The sequence below is a fragment of the Haemorhous mexicanus genome, chromosome Z (genome assembly GCF_027477595.1).
Source record: "Haemorhous mexicanus isolate bHaeMex1 chromosome Z, bHaeMex1.pri, whole genome shotgun sequence".
NCBI lineage: Eukaryota > Metazoa > Chordata > Aves > Passeriformes > Fringillidae > Haemorhous > Haemorhous mexicanus.
Window position 1 is genome coordinate 61,427,679 of NC_082381.1, and position 18,285 is coordinate 61,445,963.

General features: G+C 40.1%; 1 protein-coding gene across 5 annotated transcripts in view; it reads right to left on the reverse strand.

Moving 5' to 3' along the window:
• The window catches only part of JAK2 (Janus kinase 2), an 87,221-nt gene extending 79,261 nt beyond the window's left edge, over positions 1-7,960 (reverse strand). For 2 of the 5 annotated variants that reach the window (XM_059873185.1, XM_059873181.1), the window contains exons 1-2: positions 7,829-7,959; positions 7,197-7,257 (exon numbers count right to left, since the gene is read on the reverse strand). The gene's annotated coding sequence lies outside the window, so the exon portion shown is untranslated. Of the gene's footprint in view, positions 1-4,317; positions 4,371-7,196; positions 7,258-7,828 lie in introns of those variants that run through there. The other 3 variants (XM_059873188.1, XM_059873182.1, XM_059873187.1) reach the window with 3 other exon arrangements.
• Positions 7,961-18,285: the final 10,325 nt, after the last annotated feature.

Sequence of the window (18,285 nt, forward strand, 5' to 3'; positions counted from 1 at the left end):
ATTCAGCTGAATCTAGGTCTTATTCCACTGCCCTAACATAGACAAAAACCACTGGCAAACAGGAACAAGTTCACAGCAGAGGCCACCAACGCAGTTGGTGCCCTATGAGGACAGACTAGGAAGCAGGGTCTATTCCACCTGGATGAGATGGGGGGAGCATAACAGCAGCCTTCAGCACCAACATGGAAGTTATTCAGAAGATTGAGCCAAGCTCTTGTCCTCCATCCACAGGACAAGAGACAACAGGAACAAGTTGAAACACAAAATGTTCAGGGAGGAAATAAAGAGAATGTTTGACATCCAGATGAAAATCCAGTGGTGGCCGTGTTATCTCCATCCTTGGAAATTTTTATGACCTTCCTGGATACAGCTTTTGTACCTATTATGACCTCCTTACTGACCCTGCTTTATGCAGAACTTTGAAACAGAAACCAACTGAGGTCCTGCTTCACTAAATTAACCTGTGATTCTATACATACAATATCTGTCTTTAAATGAAAGTTACAACATTTGACTAAATTTAGGCTTTAGCAGAATTATAACTAAAACCTCCAAACAGTTTTCTTTCAAACAGACAATAATTTAAAGATATCATTTTCATATCTATTAGCTGCTTGTCAACTGAAAATCAGGGATATGCACTTGTTTTCATTCTGTGTGTCCCCTGAGCATAAAGGGGACCATCACTTTTCCTGGCTTCACAGATATTTAACCCATTAACTGCATTATAAAGGGCACTCAAGGTGACTTCCCTTTAGGCATTCTCACTTAGAAACACTTAAGATATGTTGCATCAACTCAAAATAATACTGAGTTGTTCACCCAAGATGAGGGAGAGGGAGCAAAATAGTTTGACACACTAGGACAAAGCACCAAGCGCCTCACATGCTGTTCAAAACTAATGCTTACTCAGTATTTACAGAAATGGTTTCAAAAAATCTAAATATAAAGCTGTTCAAAGGCCTTTCATAAAGTTTGGTTGAGCAGTCCACAAGACTACTGCAAACCAGACAGTCAATGCCTTCTAGCATATTATGACAGGCAGTTAATGGCTGTAATATCAAGTCATGGCAAACTTCAAATATCCTTCTAAAAAGTCAGACTAAAAAATAATATTTCACCACCCTGCACAGTCATAACAACTGCATAGCTACATCACAGCATAACAAACTACAAGAAGAGACCTCATGTATTATCAACCTACCAAAAATTTTTTACATCAGGTTCAAGAGTTTGAAAAAACTCTTTCAATGTGTCAAAACTCACCAAATCACCGTAAAAATTGACAAATACTATAATCTTTTTCAAAAAACAAAGTAAAAACATTTTGGCATTCCAAAGTGAATCTAAAATTCAGCTTTGTGGATTCAATGGCAGAATTATTGATGTGTCATGATTTAGGAATGGTATTCCCAATTTGGCATTCCCACTAAAAAGAAACCCTGGCTGGTCCCTCCATGTCCCCACTCCAGTAAAAAAAACAAAAGGCAGAGATTACAAGTTTATGTAAGAAAAATCTACTGGAAACAGCAATGAGATAAGAACATGGACAGTAACAGCAACAGTATTAATAACAAAAGTGTACAAAAGAGAGTGATTTACATGCAAAACACTCCCCAAAGCCCCCAGGTTCCCTCTTCCCACCACACTTCTTCTTGACCTAATGCCACACCCTTCTTTCCAGAAGTGAATTCATCCTACTTCCAACAGAATGATGCACACAGTATAAAATAACAACCTAGACACTGCCACATGGGTCCAGGCTCCACCCCCTCACAGCTACCGCAGAAAAATTAATTCTGTCTTGGCTGAAACTGGGACAATAAGATAGCAATCTCAGCAAGTGGCAGAGCTCTTTGGAAAGAAACCTGGAAAAAATACCAAAGCTCAAGAAAATTGTGGCATGGCTAAAGAGTGCTGCAGTCTAAAGATACCCTCCCAAACACTGCTAAAAGATGTGCACCACCTTGGGTTGCAAAGGTCATGAGAAACTTTCAGTGTCCTGTAAGGCTTAAGCTGCTGTGGCTTCCAACTGCTGAAATATTAACGAGTTCAGGTACATGGGTATGCGTGTTACAATCACACGTGCAACTATACTGCAAACCTAGCTTCAAATTAATTTGTTTCTGAGTGATACCGATGTAATGCCATTAAACCTCAGCCAAATAAATCCTATGGTTGATTTATTCTCCACTTTTATGTACACCTATTTCATCACACTGGTTTTAGGTTCGTCAGTGCATAGCAATGAAAAGTGAAGACTCCAGTTCATTTTCACATCCACTTTGCACAGTGCTTGTGTTTTACTAAGTTTTGCACTCTTGCTATCACAAACTTAAGTCTAACATGCTTATCCCCAGCTTCTGCAAGCATGCTTATGAAATACTCACTGAAATTCAGTACACATCCATGCTCCTTCCAATGTCCAAAACATAGTTTTAGTGGGCTAGTGTCCAATTTTAGGGAAGAGAAGATACAGAGGAATAGAATGCCCTAATGTTAGCCAACTACCTTGAAATCACCTTTAATTGAAGAAACCAGGCTAGGAGAAAAGCAGCCAGAAGTAAATTTTCACAAGCTCCCTGACAGAGAGCATAGTTACAAAAGTTTATGAAGACCCAGGTATGCGGCAATTAAAAGATAACCATGCACCTATTTACACAGTTGTTACAGTAGTTCCAAAGTCTGTCTTTTGGGAGCCAGCTGTTGGATTGACACAAGCTTTACTACCCACAGCTGAGGATCTGGGTCTTGTGCAATCCAGTGCCCTCCAATTCCACTGGGAACCCAACATTTCTTTTGTAGCTCAGTCCATCTTTGGGGTTATCCAGGATGCGATTACACAACATTTTCTCTGACACTGCAAGCCAGCTTAAGAAGTTATCCTGTCTGTTCCCTTTCCCTCATGCCACTTGTTCCAAATGAGACAAAAAAATTAATTTTAACTTAGGTCACTTGTGATACAGTTTACAGCACAGCCCTACAAAAAGCTGTTGTGTTTACACAACCAAGGAAGCAGCAAATTCCAGTGTTTGTGAGAGGCTAAGAAAAGAAAAATCTTAAGAACAAAGACAGGTTAAGAGAACATTTAATACACATGATAAAACTACAACTCCACCTTATTCTTAGATCTTTGTGACTTCATAGTTTATAATTCTCTCTCTATGGTTTATAAACCCCTCTTTCATTAGGAATTACTGTTTGCTTTCCAATTGTCTTTGTCCTCAAATGGTGTTGCATTAGTTTCCCAGTCAAATTTCACCTAACACACAACTCAAACATTACCTGCAACCCCTACCTCCATATCTGAATCCATGCAAGTAATCCCATAATTTCATGTTGAAATTAAGAGGCCTCCCAATCTAAATGCACTTGAATAACTGAGGCCTCTAAAAACTGTTTGATAAGTACAGGTACCAAATTAACTGTATGTTTATGTATCAACACTGGATGTTTAGAAGGCAAAGTTTTCCTACTTTAGAAATATCTGACAGTACTAGAAACCCAAGCTGTAGCCAGTATTATGACACACTGAATAGTGATGAACATTTTTGTCATAACTATGAAATCCTTGCAGTCAAACAAGACTATAGGATCTCAGAGATGGAAAATACTCATTTAAAGCATACTAGACCTGTACGCTAACACTATTGCTCTAACATATTATCTGTTCACCAAAAAAACCCTCAAAATTCTTGCATTGTTTCTGGTGAACAGAATGATATAGACTGTGCAAAAAAAGGTCTAAAGAACTCCTTTAAACTGATTTGATAGTTACTCTCACTAAATACTGCAAAAAATGAATCCTTGAGACTAATGAAGTCACATAAAGAAGCATTTAAAAAGTTTTAATTGTACATGCTAATAACTTTAATCACAATACTTTGAACATGCATAATAAATCCATTTACTTAAGCAGAACTATAAAGGTAATGCCAGCTAAATCAGCTGCACTGAACTGTTGATAAAAAATCTTACACCACGAAGAACACATAGATTAAGAACTGGGGTAAACATCAGAAAAGATCCCACGTGGGCTGCATGCAGAGCAAGAAATAACACACCATACGTATTTATGCAAGCATATAAGTACTTTCAAAGTCCTAGCCTAAAAACAACTTTGGTGATAACTGGCTTACATGAGACTTGAGCAGGATCAAAACTGAGAGCTAGCCAAGCAAAAAAACCAGAAGACAGATAACATCTGATGTCAACAAACATAAAATAATATACCCCTGAAAGAAAAGCTTGCAGTTATTCCCACGTGACATTAAATTTTAAGCCAAATGTAAGCAGATAAACAAAACAACCACTCACAGGATGCGCAGCTCAGCAGAATCTCTGCTTAATACAGGCACACATGAGACAAGAAAAAGTGTTCTGATGAAAAGAGGAAAGGTATTAAAAACATTCTCAGTTCACCTGGAATATTGCCTTTTGTGACATCGCAAAAAAACACAGAAAAACAGAATTAGTTCATATATTTGTATGAGCTATGAAGAAATACTAAAGACTCTAAGAAAAAAGAAATACACACATATACATCCCCCCTCCCCCACCCCTGCAAAAAAAGCACCACACAAAACCAGAAGAAAACCAAGAATACAGAAAATCTAAGCAGCAAGAGCTAACCCCTTCCTTCCAAATACAAGGAAATGTGCAACCAGGATTAAAAAGCAATCTACTAACAACAAAAGGAACCACGTAATGCTACGTGGAAGTCATTATCAAAGACAGATGCAGAGACAACTCACCTCAGAAAGGGACAATGTTTCTATTGATTTTAAATCAATAGGTGCCTGCACCAGATTGGACAGGTTTTTTCTACAAATCAGATTTAAAGATTCAGCTTTGACTGTGTGAAACAGTAACTACATAACCAAAATTAGATGGACAATTGCCTTCTAGGCAAGTCGTTCTACATAACACGTGGGGGTTATCATTGTCCACATGAACCAGACCTCTCTGCACCCAGTACTGCATAACCCACAGAGCTTGACATTTGAGTGAGGCATCACCCTTTTTCTTTGAGCACCTTACAGGTTGCAACTGACAGTGACAACCTACCTTACACTTGTACCTTGTAGCTGTCACTGTACTGATGCGCACAACCAATTTAAGTGAGACGTACAATCTATTCCCTAGATGAACACAGTATGCAGCAGAAAGCATCTATTTGTATGCAGCAAATAAAACTGGATTACTGTTCCTTCAGCAGAACTACTACAAAGAAGCTTCTTCATATGTTCACATTTTTGTACGGTTTTTCACATCTGCATGAAGACAGAATAATTTTACAGAATAATTTTAAAATCTCATATTCAGAAATTCAAGAAAGCTCCTTATTCACCTTTTGATAAAGAAATTGTAACTGAAACAAATTAAAGAAATACAAACGTAAGCATGAGCTCAAATGTTGACTCAGATCATGCTAGTATTACTCATATTAGTCATCTTACTGGCCTCATGCTGAGAACCCCATGGGACATATGAATACATACAGAACCCACCAAAATCAGTGCAGGGTCAGGGTCAGAGCCTTTGAAACAGCAGCTCTATTAAGTCAAATGAAAAAATATAACTGTGTACTTGCCTAATGACAAAGATGACATTTGCATGCAAGCCTAGGTAAAAAGTAGCAGGTGTGTTACAAGAAAAATGCTAGCCTGTAACAGAAGAGGAGCACTTGGATATGATAATTTGGGTTGAAAGGCTCCGCAGGAGGTCATCTACTTCTACCTCCTAGTTAAAGCTCCAGTCACTTTTCTAAAAAAAGCCACCAGATTTTGGTTGCCTTCTTCCAGTTGTTTTTTTTCTTTTTTTCAGAATTCCATTTTTTAGAACAAATACTTGTTTTACTATTGCATGGTCAATTCTGTTAACTGTTTTTTAATTGCAAGTTTTGTAACTTTTGATACTCTTCTATTCATAATGAACACCATTTAATTACTGTCTCTGTTTAATACTACTACATTTCTGCATTGCGTTTATTTCCCTTTAAAGGCTCTTTCAGATAAGATCTCAAGTTATTTCTTGTAACTGCAAACATTATCACTTAGCTTTTGTTTACAAAAAATCATACTGTAAAAATGTCCCAAAGCTGAAATAAAAAGAGACCAATGGCAAAGCAACAACCTCATTCAGCAACTGCTTTTCTCCTAACTTCAGAAAGATGATGTCACTGCTAGTACAACATGGCAGAACACCCACTTTAGTACTATTCTGTGGTCATGCATGGTTTGGAAATGGTCTGTTTACCTCCACATGGTTTGAAAATAGTTATTCTACAGAGATTTCAACTTTTTATTAGCCTAATCATCAGTTTGAACAGCTACAAGTAAAAAGCAGTAGCGACCTCCTTTCATTTTCCATTCTGCAGTTCCAGTCAGTCTGATTCAACCAACAAGGATGTTGGACCATTTTCTGCATTCCATGTACTTCTTCCTCATTACAACTTCCCCTCCCAGCAGCAAATACTCCTTCCCCATGTTGCTGCCGTTGGTGCTTACAAAAAATGAAAATCTGTAAATAGGTCAAATTTAGGCTTCTCTGGAAAGTCCACCACAGCTTAAAATCCCTGCTATTTCATACAATAATACTGAAGCTGTTTAATTCAAGAGTCTAGACTTACACCATGTAAGTCACTCTGGATGCATCCTCATCAAGCAGAACACAGTAGTGTCTACCGTATTCCTACTGAATCCTCAAATTACTGCCAGAAACTCTAAAAAGGGAAGAAAAATGGGCATGCCCAAAGAATATAACTACAGTATTAGCACCATATCAGTTATGAAGAAGAGATGCAGGGAAGGAAAAGAAAGTTAATCCCTATAACTGATCCAAAATACATTTAAGTGTGCACAGAATTTCTTTATAGTCTTGTCAATACTGTATTTCCATATAATAGAAACTTAAAAAATACTTCTCTCTCACCTAGTTACATACACATTACATTTAACTAGCAATAGAACAAATGAAGTAGATAATAAATCGGTAAGCTTTACAGAGCTAAGATGTCAGAAACACTGATCACGAAGCAAATAATCTCAAGTGCAAAATTACACTCAAAATTGTTAATAGGCGTTACAATCTTCCCAATTAAGTTTCCTTCTGTACAGCAACCAAAAGGAATACAGTCAACAATTCCCAGCATAAAACAATTTATGAATAACCAAAGGAAGGTGCTATTTTCTCACCTGTCACTGACTGCAGAAGTGAGAAATTTGAAGACAATGCCACAATCAGGTTCTAATTAGACTTCGGTCGCAAAAAAAAAAAAAAAAAAAAAAAAATCCGAGTAAGTTAGATCTGAAATTCTTTTCTTAAAAGAAAAATTATCTTCTGAAAATTAATCAAATCCATTATTTCACAGCCCAGACCTAACGGAACACTTCCCCACGCAGGAGCAAATTCAATAGAGACTTACAGAGAAAAACCACAAGTGTGGTTTTTCGTGACTGTTTGCCCTCCTTCTGCAAAGAGATTTTTTTTTTAACGGCACAAATAAGTAATCGTGAGGAAGTTCTCCCGCAACACACGGCACCTCCACCGAAGAGGCGCGGCAGCCACACTTCCAGCTCCCTCGCCGCCCAGGTCGGCCCGGCCCGCCCCCCGGGAGCCCTGTTTACGGAGGGGGAGGAAGCCAGCGCGGTGCCCCGCTCACAGCGCCCTGCGGGCACGGTCACCCGCCCCCCGAGCGCCCGCCCGCCCCTGCCCGCCGGGAGTGAGCCCCCGCCCGCGGGACGGGGCGCGGGACACGGCGGTGCTGCCGCCACCCCGGCCACCCCCTGGGCCCCGCCGGCGGGCGGGCGCTGCCGGCTCCACTCACCGCAGCGGCGGCGGCAGCTGTGCAGCGCGGCGCGCAGGCAGCGTCCCGCCCGCTCCCTCCCCATGCACGGCGGCGCCGGCCGGGGGACGCGGCGGCAGCTCCGCGCCGACCCGCGCTCTTGCCGCTGCCTCCGGCTGGGCGGCGCTCCCGCCGCTCACGTCATCGCGCGGCTGCGGGCGGGGCGGGTCCCGCCGCGCTGCCCCGGCAAGGCGCGGCCGCTCCGGCGGCGCTCGCCGTGCCGGGCGGGGCGGGGTGTCCCTCGGCCCGCGGTGACACCGTGCGGCCGCACGGCGGGCGTCGCGTAGCTCTCCCGTGGAGGTGGCAGCCTCCTCGTCACAGAATCGCAGCATACTCTGAGTTGGAAAGGGCAAGGGATGCACATGGATCATCGCGTCCAGCTCTTGGCCCTACACAGTACCGTCCCCAAGAGTCGCGTATGTGCTTGAGATCGAAACTCATCTGGAGCTCTGTCAGGTTCCGTCGGCACTAGAGAGGGCACCAGGGTTTTGTCAGTGCGAGAAGCGGAACCTCTGCCGAGCAGGCGAGTGCCGCTCTTTGCCCCCGCTGCCTGCTCGGCAGTCGCTGTGGGCAGCAAGGGCTTCTTGTCTCCCACAAGTCTCCGTCTGTAGGAGCCGCCGAGGTGAAAGCTGGACCGCTGTGAGGCGAAGGGCTTGGGACCAGCGAGCGTGAGGGACAGATCTGGCCTTGTTCAGCCATGGTAAACAAGCAGCGGCTCTTTGCTGCGGTCTGGCTGCACAGTAGTGAGATTGTTAGCTGGGCCAAAGAAAAAAATGTACGGTTGTTTTTTAAGCAAAGTGTGTGTGAGTGTGTGTGTGTGTGTGTGTGTGTGCTAGGTCTGTCCCACCTCTTGGGATTTATTGCACAGTTATGACTTCTGAAATGCACACTTTTCTGTCACTTGCTGTGTGATGAATTTGTTCCTTGATTTCTTCTCCGTGCCAAGTAAACATGCTTCACCTGAAGGCTCAGAACTGGGTTGTCTGTTAGACAAAGGAAAAACACAAGCTGGGACAGGGAAGAACTAAAAAGCCATGTAAAAGTTTGATGGTTGATGAGTCTCGGACTGCTAATAGACTCAGGCTCGTGACATTCTTGCTTTCAAAGCAGGCTGTTACAGGTCAACTAGCAATTTGGCACTGTTAAAATGTAATTCTTTAAGGACAATCTTACTTTGTCATGTCGGTGTCATTTCTATGATGTGATGCATGGTCTTCTGCTCTGTACAGAAGAGTATGCCCGTGTGTTATAACATCATCTCACAGGTCCCATGTCCTTGAAGGATACAATCGAGGCCATTTCAGAACTGAAAATTACATCAGTGGCTACGTTGCTTTGTTTTTATTAAAAGTGCAGTGTAAAGAATACCTGGTGATTTTGAAATAAAGTCAATTACAGCCTGTTTTCTTTGATAATATCTAGTCCTTCATCTCAAAGAAAGTTTCTGTGGTCTTACATTCTCTGATAATTTGCTTTTCCTGTTAAATGTCTCTCCTCAGTTTGCAGTGTGGAAAACTCACACAAGCATGCTGCAGCAACGCTGGAAACTTCTTCAAAGCAGAGAAAAGAGAGAAGCCCCAAAATAAAAATATTCTGATGCCTCCCAAACATAATTACCTAATATGCCACTGATATCCAGACCACTCAAAAGATAAGGAGAGTAGTGTACTGCATTGGTTGTGCTCACTGCATGACATAAGACTCTGCTCATCAAGATTTCTGTGGATAGAACCCTGCAAATGCAAAGAATTTGACTGAAATAAATGACAAATCCTTATATTGTTAAGTTTCAGTAGTTTGTCAGGGTCAGGTGTAGTTGGACCAGCAAAATTTCTCAGCTTCTGGAGTGATAAAGCATACCATCATTTTTTTAGATTTTGAAAGTCCAATCTGTGTTAGGACTCCAAACTTTAGAGCCTATCTAGCCTGGTATTTTTGTTTGTCTTTTATTATCATTAAACATGTTTTAGTATAACATATCAAGAAGCAGAATTGTCCTATGAAATGTCCTTTTTCTCTGGTCTGTTTAGGATTGTTCATTACTTTCATCAGAGTTCTTGCTACTGTATCAATCTTCAACAAATCCTTTAAAAGGCATCTGCACTCAAAAACTGTGAACATCTTAGGTTTGCACCTAACTGCCATTAAGCACCCCCCTTTCCTTTTTCTTTGCTAAATGATCATGCAGTGTCCATACATTTTCATGTTAATACGCTTGGACACAAGTGTCAACCTGTGGCAGGGAGCTGAAGTACCATTTACCTCCCTACTGTCCACACATTTCATTTTGCATCTTCACACTCTGTGAATACCCTTGTGTCTAGGGTGCAGTAACACAGGCATAACCACAGAATCCAAAAACATGGATGCCAAACAATAAACTTAGTAAACATATTCCCAAAGAATGGACACAAATACCACTAATTATTCAAAAAACATTATTGCTACAGGTGATGTAGCAGCTTCAAATTTAGTTTGCTTTTCAAAGCAAGTTACAAACTCGCCCTCTGTGCAAAAGGGTCAGTTTTACTAACTTGATTACTTCTGTGTTCCACATTCTGAGATTAGTGTGCTGGCCAGGATATAGACTTTGTTTCATTTTCATGTTCAAAAAGCTGAAAATTACAGAAGTAGTTCTGTAGTAGTTCCTTCAAAAATTCTCATAGTTGTCCATTGATTTATCATTTTCAGCTGAAATTAAAATCAAAGCATATTCTCTGTTTAGAGGTAGAGAGCTATTTGCAAAACCTTTGCAAATTACAACACTAAGGAAATTACTTATTTTAGTCAAATCCATGCATGTATTTAACTTTTCTTACTACTTTTGTAGTAGAATGTAAAATTCATACTGTTTAGTAAGTACATATGTCATAGTATTTTTTCTCTTTTTTTTTTGTGTAGTAGGCTCTGCCTTGGGCGAAAATATATTTTGGTTAAAAAGCCATGCTTTCCCTTTAAATATATGGTGCAAAGAACGGTATTAAAATAAATGCTTTCATTTTTTATAGTCATTCTCTGAAACCTTTTTCCCGAAGCTGTATGAGTGATTACCTCCTTCCTGGAGGAGAATGAAAGAAAAAGCACCTGTAAATACACATTTGTGTATGACTTGGCTTCCAAAAGGACACACTTCTAATTCATCTCTTTGGGAAAAGTATGACTTAGGAAAATAAACCATCTCTTGGCTTTGAGGGCCTCAACAGGAGGCACAAGATTGTCCCCTTCCAGAGATCCATTTGATACTGTTCCTCTGAGAGACAGTAGAAAGTACCTAAGAATACCTTTTTGCAATGCATTTCTGCAAAGACGGCTTTTGGAGCATATACCTAAGAATGTAAAAGGTACTTCTTCAGACACTAAATTGTACCCACATTGGAAGATGCACTTATTTGTCAGCTCCTTTTCCAACAGCCCACTGTGTTCTTGATTGGGTACAAAATGCTGCATCACACAACAGTCCCATAGGAAAAAATTTTTAAAAACCCAAACAAACATAGAAAAAGCCCTACAAGAACAGGCGCTAGGTCAGTTGCTGAGCTAGTAAAAAGCACTCAGAGACTACAGTGACTAATGCAGGACGGTGACTTCTATAAACCAGACGAAATAGAATACAGGTAATGCTCCCTGTGTATCCAAAACCGCCCTGTTTCCTTTCCCAGAAGGTTCCAGGAGTTGGATAAGCTTTCATTTTCCAACAGCTCTCTGGGATTCCCTCCAAACGATACAAGAAGACAGAGAAGCCTGCCTTGTAGCCCACAGTGATCAGGAGGAGTTCTCTGCCTGACAGACTGTATGAGAGATGGGTGTGTCAGATGTCCAGTGGCATTAAATCTTGGATTTAAAAGGATTACATAGCAGTATTGCTGTATTTCTTAACCAACATTGGTAGCATATGCGCAAGTCACCCACATGTAGTGCATGAGATTTTCATCTGCACCTTTTAAATTTAATTGTTCCAGTTTTGTGGATTTCAATAGTTTCTGTTAGGTTTTCTGCAAATAAAGATTAAATAGTTTGCTTATTTACTGCTTAGTGAAGCTAATTGCCTCATGTGAGTGGTAAGGTCTGCGCTGATCTCCATACTGCTTGTGGCTCTATTAAATGTTGCAGTCCTTTGAACACTGTCATCCATGTGGCTCAGCACAGGTTGGTGTGGATCAGATATGGAAATGGAGTAAATTCCTTTCTTGCCAAGTTAGTTGAGTCACAGCAGAGCAGCAGCATGGGATTTCCTTTTAAGGAACATGTGCCTTTCTCTTATTAGAGGATAAAACCCAGTGTGCAGCCAACAATTTAGTAGCTGGAAAAAGCAGGCAGGCAAGTAAGCACAAGCAATTGGTTTAACTGTAGAACTTCAAAATAAATTTTTGAAATGCAGTCCACTGATGGGAAATGGCTTGGTATAAAGGGTATTACAGGAAACCACAAATTTCTGTCACTCTATGACTTTTTTGCTTAGTAAATATTTAGGTATATTAGTGCCATACAGTGAGGAAAAGGGTCAGTAAGTCTGAATTTCTACTCAAAATCTGCTAACAGAATGAATAAAATTAATAAAACTGGAGGCTGAAGGAGAACCTTCAAGCACTGAAGACACAGTTTGTAGTGTTTGTAAGTGGCTCTGCTGTCAAAAGTCCTAGTGACTGCAATACAAATGCTTCAGGAGTCCATGAGTATGCCAGAACTCCATCAAGTGACTGTTTCCTAACCAACTTTTGCTTGCATGGGTTCTGTTTTGCTTTGTTTTCCCTTTCATCCTTAAAGCAGGGTATCTTCTGTGCTTAACTGGTATCTAAATATAATAACATGTGACTTTGTCTCGGGTTTGCATGGCCAGGTTTTGGTAGTGGGGGAGCTACTGGCTTCTGTTGGAATGTGCTGGAAGCTGCCTCCATGTCTGGTAGAGCCAGTGTCGGACATCATCAAGACAGACATGCTGCTGGCCGAGGCTGGGACAATCAGAAATTATGGTAATGCCTTTTGGTAACATATTTAAGAAGGAAAAAAAGTTATTGGGTAGATGTAATTGCACCCAGAGCAGAGCAGAGTGAGAGTATGTAAGAGGAACAGCTCCACAGACAACCAGGTCAGTGAAGAAGGGGAGGGACGAGGCAGACACTGCAGCTGGGATTCCCCTAAAGCCCATGGTGCAGCCCATGGTGAGGCAGCTGTGCTCCTGCAGCCCATGGAGACCACATGGATGCAGAGATCCACCTGCAGCCTGTGAAGGAGACCCACAGCAGAGCAGGTGGATGCCCAAAAGAGGCTGTGACCCTATGGGGGGCCTGTGCTGGAGACGGTCCCCTGCTGGCAGGGACCTGCAGACCAAGGGAGAGAGGAGTCTACACTGGAGCAGGTTTCCTGGTAGGACTTGTGACCCTGTGAGATCTCATGCTGGAGCAGGCTGTGCCTGATGGATTGCACCTGTGGAAGAGTGCAATCTTCCTGTGAGACGAGATCACACTGGAGAAATTAATAGGGAACTGTGGGAGGCACCCCATGCTGGAGCATGGGAAAGACTTGTCTCCCTGAGCATTGGGAAAAAAAATGTCTGATGAACTGACCATAACCCCCATTCCCCTTCTGCCTGCACCATTGTGGGAGGAAGTACAGCTAGGAAGGAAGAGAAGTGGGAGAAACTGTTTTTAAGATTTGTTTTACTTCTTGTTATCTGATTTTCTTGGTCCTAAATTCAACTAAGGACCAAATTCAGTCTGTTTTGCCTAAGATGGTAATTGGTTTACCAGTCTTACTGACTTTACCTCAAATCATGAGCCTTTCACTATATTTTCTGTCCCATGTCTAATACTCTAAGGAGAGTGTTAGAGTAGCTCTGTTGGATACCTCATATCCAGCGAGGATCAACTCTCCACTGAATTCAAAAGGTTTTCAGTGCTACTGTTATACAAATTGTATTCATATTCATAATAAAGATAAATTAAAGTGCCTTCCTAGGTCTACCTATCAATAGGAAAATAACTTTTGACAAAGAAATTGTCTTTGAAAATCCCAAGGGAATAGGGAAGTCTATTAGATAGACAACTTCTCAAAATAGATTTTGGATGGCCCAGGGCCTGTTTTTTCTTTTGAAAAATCAAACCAAAATTACCTCAGCCTTTCTTACCTTAGGCAAATATGGCAAACAGCCAGCTTTCCTCATATTCACAAACTAGTATTTCTCTATTCATTCTTGGAGTTTCCAGATATTTAAAGGGACTCAGAAACTGACCAGAAGTACTCTAATGCATAATTATAGGTTTCTAGCCCAGTTCACCTTCTTCAGGACTTCACTGTGCACAGTGTTCTTGACTGTGTAAGGACCTGGCATCAATTTGTGGAAAGTAAGATTGTTCTTTGAATAGTGTTCTCACATGTGTATATATATGTAAGAATTTTTTTCTTGTATCTCAAGACGTGAATGGAGATTTATATGAGAACATTTGTTATGGATTTTTAAAACTGGTATTTCTAGAAATTAGTCATGTATTGTTTAATAATGTCTGATTTTAAATGCAATGGACTGTAGCTCCGCCCATATTCTTTTACCATACATTATTATGGAAAGTTAACCTTCCTGAGCTTGTCTGGCAGCAGTTATCTATCTGTGAAAGCCAGGAAGCTTCAAAAGTTATTGTTAATGTAAATTCATTTCCATCAGTAGTGTTTCATCCTGTTGGGTTTGGTGTTTTTCTTTGCGTTATTGAACTGTTGTGTAATTTCATCTGCTTTAGTGTAGCAGGATGTGAGTGTGATACAGCTAGAAATTAAAAGGACAAAAGACAACACAATGGGGTAACAAAAATCCTGTTGAGGTCAACTGTTGAAGTTTTTTCAACTTCCTCACTCTGATATTTTTCATTCTTTCTTTTTTTCATTTTGAAATACATTTAAGATACAATTACTAAGATACTTGGATGCAACACAGAAATCAATGTCATGAAAGTGAACCAAGTGTGTCTTGCACATTTTCCTAACTGCCTTCTGTTAGGAATCACATCAATCACCAGAGACCTTGATGAGGGTTCTTGAGCTAGGAGAAGAGAAGACTTCAGGAAGAAGTCTTCAGGGAGACTTTATAGCAGCCTTCCAGTTTTAGCAGCCTTCTGAAAAGGAGTCTTACAGGAAGACCAGAGAGAGAGACTTTTTACATGGGCATGTAGTAACAGGACAAAATGGCTTCAAACTGAAAAAAGTAGGTTTAGATTAGATATTAAGAAGAAATTCTTTATTGTGAGAACACTGAGGTGCTGGAACAAGTTTTGATTTACTAAAAAAATATGGATATTGACCTAGTACCGATATCCAACAGTGTGGAGAGAGCCTTTGTCTGTGACAGACAAAGGCTCTCTAACAGTTTAAAGTTAGAAAGTGTATGTTTGTTGTGACCCCGGGCAGCATGCGGGATAGCTCCCAAATACACACTGCAATTTACAGGTGATTACAGAGTCCTTTTATCTATACAAGTATTGAACACCCAAAATACAAATGCATATTCATAACTTTGGTACATCCCATTCCCCACTTGGTATGGTAATTAGTTCAAAAACTGTTAATCATGTGCAGTTTTGTGCAGTTTGTTCCTTGAAATGGGTTAGTGGTCCCTTTCATGGGGAGGGGTCCCAAAATGAGGAAGTAAATGAAGTCTTCCTCATTCTGACCTTTCTACCTTTTCAATCCAAATATTACAAATGAACCCTTGGTAGAACTCCTACTCCCCATCTTCAATTGGTTTCAGAGCAGAGGAGGTCTGATGTTCCTAAAAGCTATTTATCAGTTTCTATATTCTTCATTATAAACCCAGCTAAACAAACATTGTGTTGACAAGCAATCAATTATTAGTTAAGTACTAACTCTAAACTTCATTAAAGCCTACCCGTTTATTTTAATTAACTCCAATAAAGCTTATCTCTAACTGAAATCTTAGCTTCTCTAAAATCTCTAAATTCATTAAAGTTTATGTCTCAGTTTCCCAGAGAAACTGCAAATGATCCATCCCTGGAAGGGTTCAAGATCAAATTGGGTGTGACTCTGAGCAACTTGGTATAGTGACAGATGTCCCTACCTCTGACAGGGGCATTTTAATGTCTCTTCAAACCCAAACCATTTTATGATTCTGTAAGAGCAAGAAACTTTGATACACACACAAAAATATACAAACAAGAAAGTTTTATGAAGTGATTCTAGAGGTCCCTAAACTGCTTACAGTAAACTCAAAGTGAAAAATTTGTTTGTAGTTAATTTTTCCACATGGTATTCTCATTTTGATATTTCACAACGATGTAAAGACACTGAATTTCACTTTTGTTTCTACTCAGTTTTACTTCTGATTGATAGTACATAGTAGCAGTAAGTTGTGTTTTGATTCACAGTTCTGGAAAAGGATGAGCAGAGCTTAAAATCAGAAACCTGTTCCAGTCAGAAATACAATTATAAAAATATGCAGTCTGCTGATTCTTTAAATGTGTTAAGTAATTGTTGCTCAAATGAAAATAGATATGAGACCCATTGCTTTATCAATATTTCTGAAAAAGTTACTTCAGGAAAAAGCTAGATATCAGTGTTGGTATCAAATATGCACACTGGCAAAACTGTAATACTAAAATATTTTATGTTAAAAAAAAATTATTAGGTATCTTTAACATAGCTGTTTTGCCTTTGAATCTTTTGACCAATTTTAGTTAAAACTAGCAAGAGTATAGGATTTTCACAAAGAAGTAAATTCCTAGTCTGGATTCAAAAAGGTATGGACCTCTGCAATCCAGCTAAGAGGCAATTCTAAGAGAGAGGTCTATCCCACATGCCACCGCTTTGGTTAATACAGCCTTCATTAATTAATTGTGGGATCAAACTCTACATAATTTAATCACTGATTAAGCAACCACTATTGCTTTGTATTTACATTGGTACAAACAACATCAAACCCATGTCAAATTGCTTTTTTCTTCTCCTCCCTTATTTTCAAATTCCAGTCAGATCAGTTAAAGATCTTTCTTTGTAATTAAAACAATAAATCAAATTCAGCTCTTTAATTTCCTATACTAAAAGAAGCACCCAGCAACTATTAAATTTGAAAATATTGATATCTTGTTCCACTCTTTATAGCGTAATGGAAATAAACTACATATTGGAGCTCTCTGGGACAGCATTTCAGGATCTAGAAATAGCTTCCACTAACTCCTTTTCTAAAAGAAGGAAGATTTTTAGATAAGCAATTCCAGTAAGTATTCCCTGATACTGAGGCATACATACAAAATAAAGCAAAAAAACTCTCCCTGGGGCAAAGAATACATGTCACTTGCCATTAAGCTTCCTCAAAGTTTAGGTTATAAAAGATATTGTCAAGGTTGCTGTACCTCAGGCAGAAACAGGAGTTAACTTGATCCTTCCAGGGAGTAGCTTCAGAGTGTGTCATTCCCAAGATACCTTTCATGTGAAGGACCAAAACAATTCAATGTATTTATCTAATTGCTTCAAAGAGCAGAACTAGTTCTCATCTACAGAAATGAAGGAAAGCTAGTGGTCATGGTTTTCCATCAATGGCGAGCAATGTTCTATCTGGCATTCCCAGGACCAGAGAAACTGCAAGAGTACCCTGGAGCCCTGGCACTGCCTTCAACACAGCTAGACCTGTGGAGGAAACCCAGTCCTCTGAGATGAGTCACAGGGTGCCCAGCTCTCATGGTTTTGAACATCTTCTGTTCTGCTTCCTCTGCTGCTACAGAATTGAGTCAGCCATAGACAGAAAGCCCAGAGCTACCAAAAAACCCAGACAGATATTTTTGGTTACTAGAAATTGTGACAACAGGAGCCAGTTTGTGCTTAAGAGATGTTGCAGCAGGCAACATAAATAAATATGCTACTGACCTATGGAGAGGTTACCACTCAGTAAATGGCAGAGGAAGCAAATCAAAAAGATTGCAAAAGGAACGGCTTTTACTTGGAATGGCCACTGTTCTGCTTACCCTCAAAAGTGAAACTAACAAGCCCCACAGAGAGCTATTTGAGTTTAATATTTGGCTAGCAGCTGCAGTAACACCAGAAAAAGTGGATTGCCATGAGAGTGGTTGGTGAGATAGAACTACTGAACAACTATGGTTAGCATCTGTGTTTCTTGATTTTTTTATATGAGCTAGCGCTGCAAAAATATGCTGGCAAGGGTTTGGAATTTTTTTTTACTCCCCAGAAAATGCTAGTGGGCAAAAGAACAATATTTAAAAATAGCTTTAAACATTTTAACATTTTTAAACTCACAATAGCTTTAAATAGATAATTGAAACAGTAGCACAGTTACATTAGTTTCTTCAATTGTGTGCTTCTATATCTTTGTGACTTTTATTCCCCACACTGCTTCACTGAAAGGCAAAAAGCTAAAAAGTAGTATCTAATCCTCAAAGCTCCTTTTCTAACCCTGTCTTTGTGCTGGAGATAGTCTTTGCAGT